At 52.8% G+C, this 13,352-nt stretch overlaps 1 long non-coding RNA gene across 1 annotated transcript; it reads right to left on the bottom strand.

Annotated features, from left to right (window-relative positions):
- Positions 1-9,077: 9,077 nt before the first annotated feature.
- On the bottom strand, positions 9,078-10,431 carry LOC308186875. The gene is made up of 2 exons (XR_013944356.1): positions 9,552-10,431; positions 9,078-9,437 (listed from the first exon to the last, which is right to left on the bottom strand). It is a non-coding gene; the product is annotated as an uncharacterized lncRNA (long non-coding RNA).
- Between the last annotated feature and the right edge of the window lie 2,921 nt (positions 10,432-13,352).

Below are 13,352 nucleotides of genomic sequence, written 5' to 3'. Positions count from 1 at the left end.
GCACTGCATCCCCAGTGGTGCCAGTGCACTCTCTGGAAGCACGGCAGTGCATACCCAGTGATGCCAGTGCACTCTGTGGACTCACGGCAGTGCATCCCCAGTGGTGCCAGTGCACTCTCTGGACTCACGGCAGTGCATCCCCAGTGGTGCCAGTGTACTCTCTGGACTCACTGCGCTGCATCCCCAGTGGTGCCAGTGCACTCTCTGGACTCACTGCGCTGCATCCCTAGTGGTGCCAGTGCACTCTCTGGACTCACTGCACTGCATCACCAGTGGTGACAGTGCCCTCTCTGGACTCACTGCAGTGCATCGCCAGTGGTGCCAGTGCACTCTCTGGACTCACTGCACTGCATCCCCAGTGGTGCCAGTGCCCTCTCTGGACTCACTGCACTGCATGCCCAGTGGTGCCAGTGCAGTCTCTGGACTCACTGCAGTGCATCCCCAGTGGTGCCAGTGCACTCTCTGGAGTCACTGCACTGCATCCCCAGTGGTGCAAGTGCACTCTCTGGACTCACTGCAGCACATCCCCAGTGGTGCCAGTGCACTCTCTGGACTCACTGCACTGCATCCCCAGTGGTGCCAGTGCACTCTCAGGACTCACTGCACTGCACCCCCAGTGGTGCCAGTGCACTCTCTGGACTCACTGCGCTGCATCCCCAGTGGTGCCAGTGCACCCTGTGTACTCACTGCACTGCATCCCCAGTGGTGCCAGTGCAATCTCTTGAGTCACTGCAGTGCATCCCCAGTGGTGCCAGTGCACTCTCTGGACTCACTGCATTGCATCCCCAATCGTACCAGTGCACTCTCTGGACTCACTGCACTGCATCCCCAGTGGTGCCAGAGCACTCTCTCTACTCAATGCACTGCATCCCCAGTGGTGCCAGTGCGCTCTCTTGAGTCACTGCAGTGCATCCCCAGTGGTGCCAGTGCACTCCCTGGACTCACTGCATTGCATCCCAGGTGGTGCCAGTGCACTCTCTGGACTCCCTGCAGTGCATCCCCAATCGTTCCAGTGCACTCTCTGGACTCACTGCACTGCATCCCCAGTGGTGCCACTGCAATCTCTCGTCTCACTGCAGTGCATCCCCAGTGGTGCCTGTGCACTCTCTTGACTCATTGCACCACATCCCCAGTGGTGCCAGTGCACTCTCTGGACTCACTGCAGTGCATCCCCAGTGGTGCCAGTGCACTCTCTGGACTCACTGCAGTGCATCCCCAGTGGTGTCAGTGCACTCTCTGGACTTGCCGGGGTGCATCGCCAGTGGTGCCAGTGCACTCTCTGGACTCACCGGGGTGCATCCCCAGTGGTGCCAGTGCACTCTCTGGACTCACTGCACTGCATCCCCAATCGTACCAGTGCACTCTCTGGACTCACTGCACTGCATCCCCAGTAGTGCCACTGCACTCTCTGGAGTCACTGAACTGCATCCCCAGTGGTGCCAGTGCACTCTCTGCACTTACTGCAGTGCATCACCAGTGGTGCCAGTGCACTCTCTGGACTCACTGCACTGCATCCCCAGTGGTGCCAGCGCACTCTCTGGACTCACTGCACTGCACCCCCAGTGGTGCCAGTGCACTCTCTGGACTCACTGCGCTGCATCCCCAGTGGTGCCAGTGCACTCTGTGTACTCACTGCACTGCATCCCCAGTGGTGCCAGTGCACTCTCTTGAGTCACTGCAGTGCATCCCCAGTGGTGCCAGTGCACTCTCTGGACTCACTGCATTGCATCCCCAATCGTACCAGTGCACTCTCTGGACTCAGTGCACTGCATCCCCAGTGGTGCCAGTGCACTCTCTGGACTCACTGCAGTGCATCCCCAGTGGTGCCAGTGCGCTCTCTTGAGTCACTGCAGTGCATCCCCAGTGGTGCCAGTGCACTCTCTGGACTCACTGCACTGCATCCCCAATCGTACCAGTGCACTCTCTGGACTCACTGCACTGCATCCCCAGTAGTGCCACTGCACTCTCTGGACTCACTGCACTGCATCCCCAGTGGTGCCAGTGCACTCTCTGGAAGCACGGCAGTGCATACCCAGTGATGCCAGTGCACTCTGTGGAGTCACGGCACTGCATCCCCAGTGGTGCCAGTGCACTCTCTGGACTCACGGCAGTACATCCCCAGTGGTGCCAGTGTACTCTCTGGACTCACTGCGCTGCATCCCCAGTGGTGCCAGTGCACTCTCTGGACTCACTGCGCTGCATCCCTAGTGGTCCCAGTGCACTCTCCAGACTCACTGCACTGCATCCCCAGTGGTGACAGTGCATTCTCTGGACTCACTGCAGTGCATCGCCAGTGGTGCCAGTGCCCTCTCTGGACTCACTGCAGTGCATCCCCAGTGGTGCCAGTGCACTCTCTGGACTCACTGCACTGCAACCCCAGTGGTGCCAGTGCACTCTCTGGACTCACTGCAGTGCACCCCCACTGGTGCCAGTGCACTCTCTGGACTCACTGCACTGCATCCCCAGTGGTGCCAGTGCACTCTCTGGACTCACTGCACTGCATCCCCAAGGTGCCAGTGCACTCTCTGGACTCAACTGCACTGAATCCCCCGTGGTGCCTATACAGTCTCTGGACTCACTACAATGCATCCCCAGTGGTGCCAGTGCACTCTCTGGACTCACTGCACTGCATCCCCAGTGGTGCCAGTGCACTCTCTGGACTCACCGGGGTGCATCCCCAGTGGTGCCAGTGCACTCTCTGGACTCACTGCAGTGCATTCCCAGTGGTGCCAGTGCAGTCTCTGCACTCACTGCAGTGCATCTCCAGTGGTGCCAGTGCACTCTCTGGACTCACTGCACTGCATCCCAACTGGTGCCTGTGCACTCTCTGGACTCACTGCACTGTATCCCCAGTGGTGCCAGTGCACTCTCTGTAGTCACTGCGCGGCATTCCCAGTGGTGCCAGTGCACTCTCTGGACTCACTGCACTGCCTCCCCAGTGGTGCCAGTGCACTCTCTGGACTCACTGCACTGCATCGCCAGTGGTGCCAGTGCACTCTCTTGGCTCAGTGCACTGCATCCCCAGTGGTGCCAGTGCACTCTCTGGGCTCAGTGCAGTGCATCCCCAGTGGTGCCAGTGCACTCTCTGGACTCACTGCACTGTATCCCCAGTGGTGCCAGTGCACTCTCTGGACTCACTGCTCTGCATCCCCAGTGGTGCCAGTGCACTCTCTGGAATCACTGCAGTGCATCCCCAGTGGTGCCAGTGCACTCTCTGGAGTCAGAGACTTTATTCTCTGACCCCAGCAGAGAGTGCACTTTTTTGGGGGGGACACAACCAATTTTGGGGGGGACACAACCAATTTTAGAGTCCCGCACCCTCCTTTTTTGGGTTTCCCCCAATATTAAGAGCTCTTCCGCTCAATTTTGGGGGACCCCACAATTTTGACGTTCCTTCCCCTAACTTTGGGCTTCAACCCTTCAATTTTGGGTGGGCTCCTCCCCTCTTATTTTGGCCTTCCGCCCTAATATTAGGCCTAACCCCTAAGAACCTTGACCCCTAACCCTATGGCAACCACGGATCTAACCCTAACCCCTACCCCAACAAACCCTAGAAACCCTAACCCTAAAAACCCTTACAGCCCTAACCCGATAAAATTTACCACACTAAACCCCTGAAGACTGTTCTGGGGGGTCCACATCCAATTCTGGAATTTCACACTTCCATTTAAGTCTTCTTCCCCCCAATTTGGGGGTTCGCCCACCCAATTTTGGGGGTTCCTCCCCTAATTTGGGGGGGACACAACCGATTTTAGAGTCCCCCACCCTCCTTTTTTGGGTTCCCCCCTAATATTAAAAGTTCTTCCGCCCAATTTTGGGGGACCCCACAATTTGGCCGTTCCTTCCCCTAACTTGGGGCTTCAACCCTTCAATTTTGGGGGGGGCTCCCACCCTCTTATTTTGGCCTTCCGCCCTAATATTAGGCCTAACCCCTAAGAACCTTGACCCCTAACGCTATGGCAACCACGGATCTAAACCTAACCCCTACCCCAACAAACCCTAGAAACCCTAACCCTAAAAACCCTTACAGCCCTAACCCGATAAAATTTACCACACTAAACCCCTGAAGACTGTTCTGGGGGGTCCACATTCAATTCTGGAATTTCACACTTCCATTTAAGTGTTCTGCCCCCCCAATATGGGGGTTCGCCCACCCAATTTTGGGGGTTCCTCCCTTAATTGGGGGGGACACAACCAATTTTGGGGGGGACACAACCAATTTGGGGGGGTCCCCCCAATTTTAGAGTCCCCCACCCTCCTTTTTTGGGTTTCCCCCAATATTAAGAGCTCTTCCGCCCTATTTTGGGGGACCCCACAATTTTGACGTTTCTTCCCCTAAATTGGGGCTTCGACCCTTCAATTTTGGGGGGGGCTCCCCCCTTAGTTTGGCCTTCCACCCTAATATTGGGCCTTACCCCTAAGAACCCTGACCCCTAACACTACGGCTCCCACGGATCTAACCCTAACCCCTACCCCAACAAACCCTAGAAACCCTAACCCTAAAAACCCTTACAGTCCTAACCCGATAAAATTTACCACACTAGACCTACGCCTAAAATCCCTAACCCTAAAAATTAAGACCCTCTAAACCCTAACCCAAAACGTAAAGATTCTCAAAGCCCTAACGCTGGAGACCCTAACCTTAAAAAAAAAAAAAATAAGACCTTAAAACCCTAACCCTAAATACCTGACCATAACTAAAACCCTAAGACCCTAACCCTAAAAACCCTATCAACACTAAAACCACAAAATACTTTAAAACCTTAACACACTAACCCCCAAACCCTAACCCTTATAACTCCAACCCTAACAACCTTAAAATCCTAACCCTAAACCCTGGAAACCCTAACCCTGAAACCCAACCCTAGTGCCTTAGCCCTGAAACCTTAAAACCCTAACACCTTATTAGAAACACTCTGTAACCAATACCATAGGCTCAGGCAAGTATCTCAGTGAGGTAGCATTTTTATTCACGATTGCAATGGCAGGCGTCCCACAAGCCACCTACTAGTTCCATAACACAGTTTATATAATTTTTTTTTTCCTCTCGGTGACCAGGACCCTCCCCAGTTTCCCCATTGACTGGGTAATCCATGTTCACAATCTATCCAGTGCTTCACAGAAAATACACAGCTGCTGGCCTGTTACCAGTCAATTTTATTTTTTTCTTGACTGTTTTCCTCTTTGAGGTGGTAATGTTTCTTACACCGTGATTTCCACCCAATTGCTCTAAGGATTCTGGTTGTCTGCATTTTACAAGGTTGTCTGTTAAGCTTTCTTATCACTGCAAGCATATATCAATACCACCTTCCTTCCCTCTAAACGATGTAACTCTGTGCAAAAACATTTTTATTCCCACAACCTTGATCCCCTTACCCTAAAATCCTTATTCTCTTTAACCCTAACAACTCTAACCACAACCCTAACCCTTCAGATCAACCCCCTGACGCTAATGACACTGACTAATGATCCAAACCCCAAACCCCAGGCAACCAACAAAGAAACAGACACAAAGCTGAAAACTACAAAAAAGGCAAAACCCTGGATACAGACCCCAAATCACAAACACGCTACCAAAATGCTACAGAAAAGCCCCAGACGCAGGCCCCAAGCACTACAGCTAGGCCCCAGAAGCTCTAGACACATCCCAAAGCCAAAATGCGATCCCCAAACACTACAGAAAAGCCCCCAAACACCAGACATAGGCTGCAGAAGTCTACAAGCGGGCCCCAGCCACACCCGGATGCAGACCCCAACTGTCCACAAGCAGCTCCCAACCCACCCCCCCCATGAACTGGACCCCCCCCCACCACCACCCAGATGCATGCCCCAGGCCCCAGGCCTCAGCCCCAGCCCCCACACCCCAGACTCAGGCCCCAAAGGTGTACAACCAGCTCCCAACTGCCCCCCTCAAAGGGAGGCCCCAAAGCCTGCCAGAGGACCCTAGAGCGTACAAGCAGCTCCCAACCCCCCCGGCACAGGCCCCAACCCCCCCCCAGACACAGGCCCCAAAGGTGTACAAGCAACTCCCCATCCTCCCCAGAGGCACGCCCCAAAGGTGTACAAACAGCCCCAACCCCCCAAGACCCAGACCCCTACAGCGTAGAAGCAGCTCCCAACCCCATGCCCCCAAGGCACATGCCTCAACCCCTCCCCCAAGGCAGGCCCTAACAGTGTACAAGCAGCTCCCACCCCCCCCCAGACGCAGGCCCCAAAGGTGTACAAGCAGGCCCCTACAGTATACAAGCAGCTCACAACCACCCCCCCAAAGGCAGGCCCCAACCCCCTCCAGATGCAAGCCCGAAAGGTTAAAACCAGCTCCAACCACGCCCCCCCCCCCCCCCCGCCCCGCGCAGACGCAGGCCCCAAAGGTGTACAAGCAGTTCCCAACCCCTCCAAGGCAGGCCCCAAAAGTGTACAGGCAGGCCCCTACAGTGTAGAAACGCTCCAACCCCCCCCGCTTCCACCTCGAGGGAGGCCCTCCCCCCCCAGTATACACGAAGCTCCCAACCCCCTCTCAGAGGAATGCCTAAAAAAGTATACAAGCAGCTCCTAACACCCCCCCCCCCCCCCAAAAGAGGCAGTCCCCAAAGGTGTACAAGCAGGCCCTCAAATCCCTTAGGTGTACAAGCAGGCCCTTCAAATCCCTTAGCCCCTGCGCCAGCTTTATTGGCGAGCAGCGAGGCTGGGGGGGGAGGGGGGCAAGACAGCCTTAAATAAAATACAAATATAAAAAGTGTTATAAATGGCTGTTATAAATCCAAATAGGATTACAATCAAAGTTTACAATTTATTAAACGAATAGAGGCAAGCAAGCAGCGCTGGGTGCGCCGGGAGTCTCTGCTCCCCCAGGACGCACGCCTGTTACGTAAGGCGGCTGGTTTTGATGCTCCCAGGCTAATACATATTCATTACTACTTCGAGAAGAGGCAGGGTTATTAGAATTGGTTTCCGGAATCCGAAACCCCTCCCAGGGGCGCCTGCGTACCAGTCTCTGGTGGTCTCTCGGGGCTTGCTCGGGCTGAATGCTGGTTGTCTTCCTCTCAGGCTTTTGTCCTTCAATTGTCCTTCAGCTCCCCCTTCCTCCTCGTTTGGGAGCCTCTGCGCCGGATTTCAGAAACTCTAGCAACATCCCCTGCAGTAGTCAGCACTTTTCCCTAAAAACCCCTTTGTTCTCTTATCACCTAGACCCGGGCCTCGATGGTAACCCTTCAAATCCCTTAGTGACACGAATTGCTGGACCATTCCTTACAAAAGGAAGGATAAAATATGTAGAGGAGCAATGGCACCCGCGAAAGCCCGGCGCCGCGGGCAGAGGCAGCGAAGGTTGACGGCAGAACAGTGCTCGGTTTGAACACGGAGAGGGAAAGCGAGGGGAAGGTGGCCGAAGCCGGCCGCAGTCTCTGAGCTCTCCTCCTCCTGATTGTTTTCTCTCAAAGCCATTTCTGTCTGTGTGCGGGCACCCGGAGCCGGCAGAAGTCCCCGTGAAGTCCTTCGGCAGGACGGAGGGCTGCGTGGGCTCCAGTGAGAGAGGGAGTTAGGAGAATCTTATCAAGTAGAGATAGAGCGCTGACAGCGTTAAACTAGGATGCTACTTAGCATCTTTGCTAACTATGGTGCATTGTGCCAATTAACTAAAGCAAGAAGCCTTGGGCCCCTTACCAAGGTCAGTCTCCTAATAAGAGAGTGAGCCTGTCTTAAGAAACTGGGAGAAACTGGTCCTGCAGATGGACAAGAGCCAAGGAGCAACTGAGTCTGCGCAAAGACAAGAGGTCAACTAGCGGTGACGAGGAAGAGTCATCAATCTTCATGCCCACGACCTCCCGTGCTGCCCAGCGCTGAATAAACATACCTACTTTACAATCTCACTGATTGTGGAGTCCCTTTTCCGCAAGTCACTAGCAGCGGTTTCTTCCGCAGAGGTTTTCCCAGAGCCGCTTCAAAGCTTCCCTCGCGGAGCTGGGGCGTCGCAGGGGGTCGTCAAAGCACGCACACACACACACACACACACACACACACACAGGCGTTGTTGTCCAAACAGAAAGTATTTACAACAAATTCGACAAGCGGTTTTCCTCTGCCAGCAGCAAATGCCTGAGGGCCCCTACAGCTTCACAAATCATAGCACAAAGAGCCTAAAGTTCCTCTAAAATTTAGGGAAATGATTCAAAATAGATCTGCTAGGGGAAAACGATCACTGGCGGCAGGGTACACAATACACGCGAGTCTCAGCTCTCTTCCGCAGGGTCAGTGCCCACGCCCAAGTGCGACGCTGATGGCACCCGAACATTTGCTGTAGCAGGCAGCAGAGCCAGCAGCTCAGGGGAGCAATTTTAAAAACCAGGAGGCACTTAAACCAACCCTTAATTGACCCAGTTACTGCAGGAGAGTCCCGACTACTCGCCCTGGAGTCCTACTGTCACCAGCAAAAAGCACCAACCAAAGCTTGGGGGAACTTTGGTACAGCACAAGAGAAGGGAGTGGGGGTAGCGTAGCCGTATCGCAGAGCTGCTGCTTTTCACACCATTTTATCATCCCTGATAATTGAAAGTAAGGCCGGGTGGGCTGACCCCACCACCACCACTCCTGGCAGCATGTTTGGTCCACAACGCTAGAATAATTATTTTGCTCCCTCCCGCCCTTACAGCTTCATCATCTGAAAAGATTACAGTCAAAACAATGGCATACACAAATAAAAGTCAAGAGTTGACATAGTAACTCCGGGATTTGGGTATCAACTGTCCGAGAAATCAGAACACCCAGGCTTCACAATGTGCCCAACATCGAGCTGTGCCAAGGGGGGCGGAAGGAAGAAGCTTTCCGTTTAAGCCTTCAGAGCATCGCTCCATCACTACGTCAATTCACAGCCACCACAGCGTGCCGATGGACATCTTTCTGTGCCAAAAGAAACAAGTGCTTTGTCCTCTTGATATCAAAGGTAGCCACCTATAGTTACGGAACCATGCACAAGACCTTAACTCTGACCAGCAGGAAAACTTAGGACAACTGAGTGCAGATCCTGCCAATTTCTACCAGTTCCAACTGTGCTTTAAGTCTCATTGCAAAGCCTCAGTTAGAAAAAGGATCACCTCAGGGTATCCAACAAGAAGAAGAGTTGTTTTCTTTTTTTTCTTTTTTTTTTTTTTTTTTTTAATATACCATAGGACTATGCAGTTCAATCATCAATCATCTTGGAAAGCTCAAGGAGGAGGTCATCCTCATCCTTCCCTGGGTCCAAGTCGAGCTCGGCTTCCAGTATGCCGTCTGAGAGTTCCCAAAGTAGCATCTCTAAATCCTCGTCTACAGATACGGGCGCGTTGCCTGTGGAACTCAGCCGGCGTGTCCTTGCTTCTTCTAGCTGGGAAGAAGCTGAAGTCGAGCTTGAGAACTCCATTGGCTCCACGGATTCTGCCTGGCTTCCAAGATGTGCTTCAGGTCTTGGCAGAGCAAGGAAGAGAACAATCAGTATATGCCATTTCTTAACGGGAAATCCCTTTTCTGCAAACCGGCTCTTAAAACCGTAGCCAACCCCTCCTGCACTTCAATCTTACCCAGGGATTGTTATTCAATTAACCCAGGGCTACATTTAGAGCCCAATATATTAGCAGGTACATTTTTCAGTTTGGGGGTTTCTCTGTGAAGCCAGAGCACCCGGAGTCTAGCAAAGATGGGAAACCAACATGGCCTCCCGGAAGCCCAGTGTCCGAGAACTACATCTCCCGGCATGCTCTGGGAAAACAATATGGACTCCCGGAAACCCGGTGGCCAAGAACTACATTTCCCAGCACTCCCCAGAAAATTGAGCCTCGCACCTTGCCGTAGGACGCCATTTTTTGCTCTGTTACATTACCGGTTTCGTGTTTATGGAGGGTTTTCCCGCCGTTTTGGGGGGTTTCCCCTCAATTTCGGGTTTTCAGCTCTCCATTTCAGAGTTCTTCCCCGCAATTTTGGGGTTCCTTCCCCTAATTTGGTGCTTCGCCCCCCCCCCACTTTTGGGGTTCCCCCTCCATTTTGGGGATTCCCCCCAATTCCAAGCCCCCCACAATTTTGGAGGCCCCCACCATCCTTTCTTGGCCTGCCACCCTAATATTAAGGTTCTTTCCCCCAGTGTTGGGGTTCTCACCACATGTTTGAGGTTCCTTCCCTTAATTTGGGGCTTAGCTCCCCGGGATCTGGGGCTTTAACCCCAATTTTGGGGGTCCCCCCCAAGTTTGGGGATTCCTCCCCAGGTCTGGGGGGGGTCCACATTCAATTCTGGAATTTCACACTTCCATTTAAGTCTTCTTCCCCCCAATTTGGGGGTTCACCCACCCAATTTTGGGGGTTCCTCCCCTAATTGGGGGGGACACAACCAATTTTGGGGGGGACACAACCAATTTTAGAGTCCCCCACCCTCCTTTTTTGGGTTTCCCCCAATATTAAGAGCTCTTCCGCTCAATTTTGGGGGACCCCACAATTTTGACGTTCCTTCCCCTAACTTTGGGCTTCAACCCTTCAATTTTGGGTGGGCTCCTCCCCTCTTATTTTGGCCTTCCGCCCTAATATTAGGCCTAACCCCTAAGAACCTTGACCCCTAACCCTATGGCAACCACGGATCTAACCCTAACCCCTACCCCAACAAACCCTAGAAACCCTAACCCTAAAAACCCTTGCAGCCCTAACCCGATAAAATTTACCACACTAAACCCCTGAAGACTGTTCTGGGGGGTCCACATCCAATTCTGGAATTTCACACTTCCATTTAAGTCTTCTTCCCCCCAATTTGGGGGTTCGCCCACCCAATTTTGGGGGTTCCTCCCCTAATTTGGGGGGGACACAACCGATTTTAGAGTCCCCCACCCTCCTTTTTTGGGTTCCCCCCTAATATTAAAAGTTCTTCCGCCCAATTTTGGGGGACCCCACAATTTTGACGTTCCTTCCCCTAACTTGGGGCTTCAACCCTTCAATTTTGGGGGGGGCTCCCACCCTCTTATTTTGGCCTTCCGCCCTAATATTAGGCCTAACCCCTAAGAACCTTGACCCCTAACGCTATGGCAACCACGGATCTAACCCTAACCCCTACCCCAACAAACCCTAGAAACCCTAACCCTAAAAACCCTTACAGCCCTAACCCGATAAAATTTACCACACTAAACCCCTGAAGACTGTTCTGGGGGGTCCACATTCAATTCTGGAATTTCACACTTCCATTTAAGTGTTCTGCCCCCCCAATATGGGGGTTCGCCCACCCAATTTTGGGGGTTCCTCCCTTAATTGGGGGGGACACAACCAATTTTGGGGGGGACACAACCAATTTGGGGGGGTCCCCCCAATTTTAGAGTCCCCCACCCTCCTTTTTTGGGTTTCCCCCAATATTAAGAGCTCTTCCGCCCTATTTTGGGGGACCCCACAATTTTGACGTTTCTTCCCCTAAATTGGGGCTTCGACCCTTCAATTTTGGGGGGGGCTCCCCCCTTAGTTTGGCCTTCCACCCTAATATTGGGCCTTACCCCTAAGAACCCTGACCCCTAACACTACGGCTCCCACGGATCTAACCCTAACCCCTACCCCAACAAACCCTAGAAACCCTAACCCTAAAAACCCTTACAGTCCTAACCCGATAAAATTTACCACACTAGACCTACGCCTAAAATCCCTAACCCTAAAAATTAAGACCCTCTAAACCCTAACCCAAAACGTAAAGATTCTCAAAGCCCTAACGCTGGAGACCCTAACCTTAAAAAAAAAAAAATAAGACCTTAAAACCCTAACCCTAAATACCTGACCATAACTAAAACCCTAAGACCCTAACCCTAAAAACCCTATCAACACTAAAACCACAAAATACTTTAAAACCTTAACACACTAACCCCCAAACCCTAACCCTTATAACTCCAACCCTAACAACCTTAAAATCCTAACCCTAAACCCTGGAAACCCTAACCCTGAAACCCAACCCTAGTGCCTTAGCCCTGAAACCTTAAAACCCTAACACCTTATTAGAAACACTCTGTAACCAATACCATAGGCTCAGGCAAGTATCTCAGTGAGGTAGCATTTTTATTCACGATTGCAATGGCAGGCGTCCCACAAGCCACCTACTAGTTCCATAACACAGTTTATATAATTTTTTTTTTCCTCTCGGTGACCAGGACCCTCCCCAGTTTCCCCATTGACTGGGTAATCCATGTTCACGATCTATCCAGTGCTTCACAGAAAATACACAGCTGCTGGCCTGTTACTAGTCAATTTTATTTTTTTCTTGACTGTTTTCCTCTTTGAGGTGGTAATGTTTCTTACGCCGTGATTTCCACCCAATTGCTCTAAGGATTCTGGTTGTCTGCATTTTACAAGGTTGTCTGTTAAGCTTTCTTATCACTGCAAGCATATATCAATACCACCCTCCTTCCCTCTAAACGATGTAACTCTGTGCAAAAACATTTTTATTCCCACAACCTTGATCCCCTTACCCTAAAATCCTTATTCTCTTTAACCCTAACAACTCTAACCACAACCCTAACCCTTCATATCAACCCCCCGACGCTAATGACACTGACTAATGATCCAAACCCCAAGCCCCAGGCAACCAACAAAGAAACAGACACAAAGCTGAAAACTACAAAAAAGGCAAAACCCTGGATACAGACCCCAAATCACAAACACGCTACCAAAATGCTACAGAAAAGCCCCAGACGCAGGCCCCAAGCACTACAGCTAGGCCCCAGAAGCTCTAGACACATCCCAAAGCCAAAATGCGATCCCCAAACACTACAGAAAAGCCCCCAAACACCAGACACAGGCTGCAGAAGTCTACAAGCAGGCCCCAGCCACACCCGGATGCAGACCCCAACTGTCCACAAGCAGCTCCCAACCCACCCCCCCCCATGAACTGGACCCCCCCCACCACCACCACCCAGATGCATGCCCCAGGCCCCAGGCCTCAGCCCCAGCCCCCACACCCCAGACTCAGGCCCCAAAGGTGTACAACCAGCTCCCAACTGCCCCCCTCAAAGGGAGGCCCCAAAGCCTGCCAGAGGACCCTAGAGCGTACAAGCAGCTCCCAACCCCCCCGGCACAGGCCCCAACCCCCCCCCAGACACAGGCCCCAAAGGTGTACAAGCAACTCCCCATCCTCCCCAGAGGCACGCCCCAAAGGTGTACAAACAGCCCCAACCCCCCAAGACCCAGACCCCTACAGCGTAGAAGCAGCTCCCAACCCCATGCCCCCAAGGCACATGCCCCAACCCCTCCCCCAAGGCAGGCCCTAACAGTGTACAAGCAGCTCCCACCCCCCCCCAGACGCAGGCCCCAAAGGTGTACAAGCAGGCCCCTACAGTATACAAGCAGCTCACAACCACCCCCCCAAAGGCAGG

The sequence above is a fragment of the Anser brachyrhynchus genome, assembly GCF_964034855.1.
Source record: "Anser brachyrhynchus genome assembly, contig: SCAFFOLD_237, whole genome shotgun sequence".
NCBI classification, from domain to species: Eukaryota; Metazoa; Chordata; class Aves; order Anseriformes; family Anatidae; genus Anser; species Anser brachyrhynchus.
The sequence above is the reverse complement of the archived record's forward strand: the minus strand, read 5'-3'. Positions and strand labels throughout refer to the sequence as shown.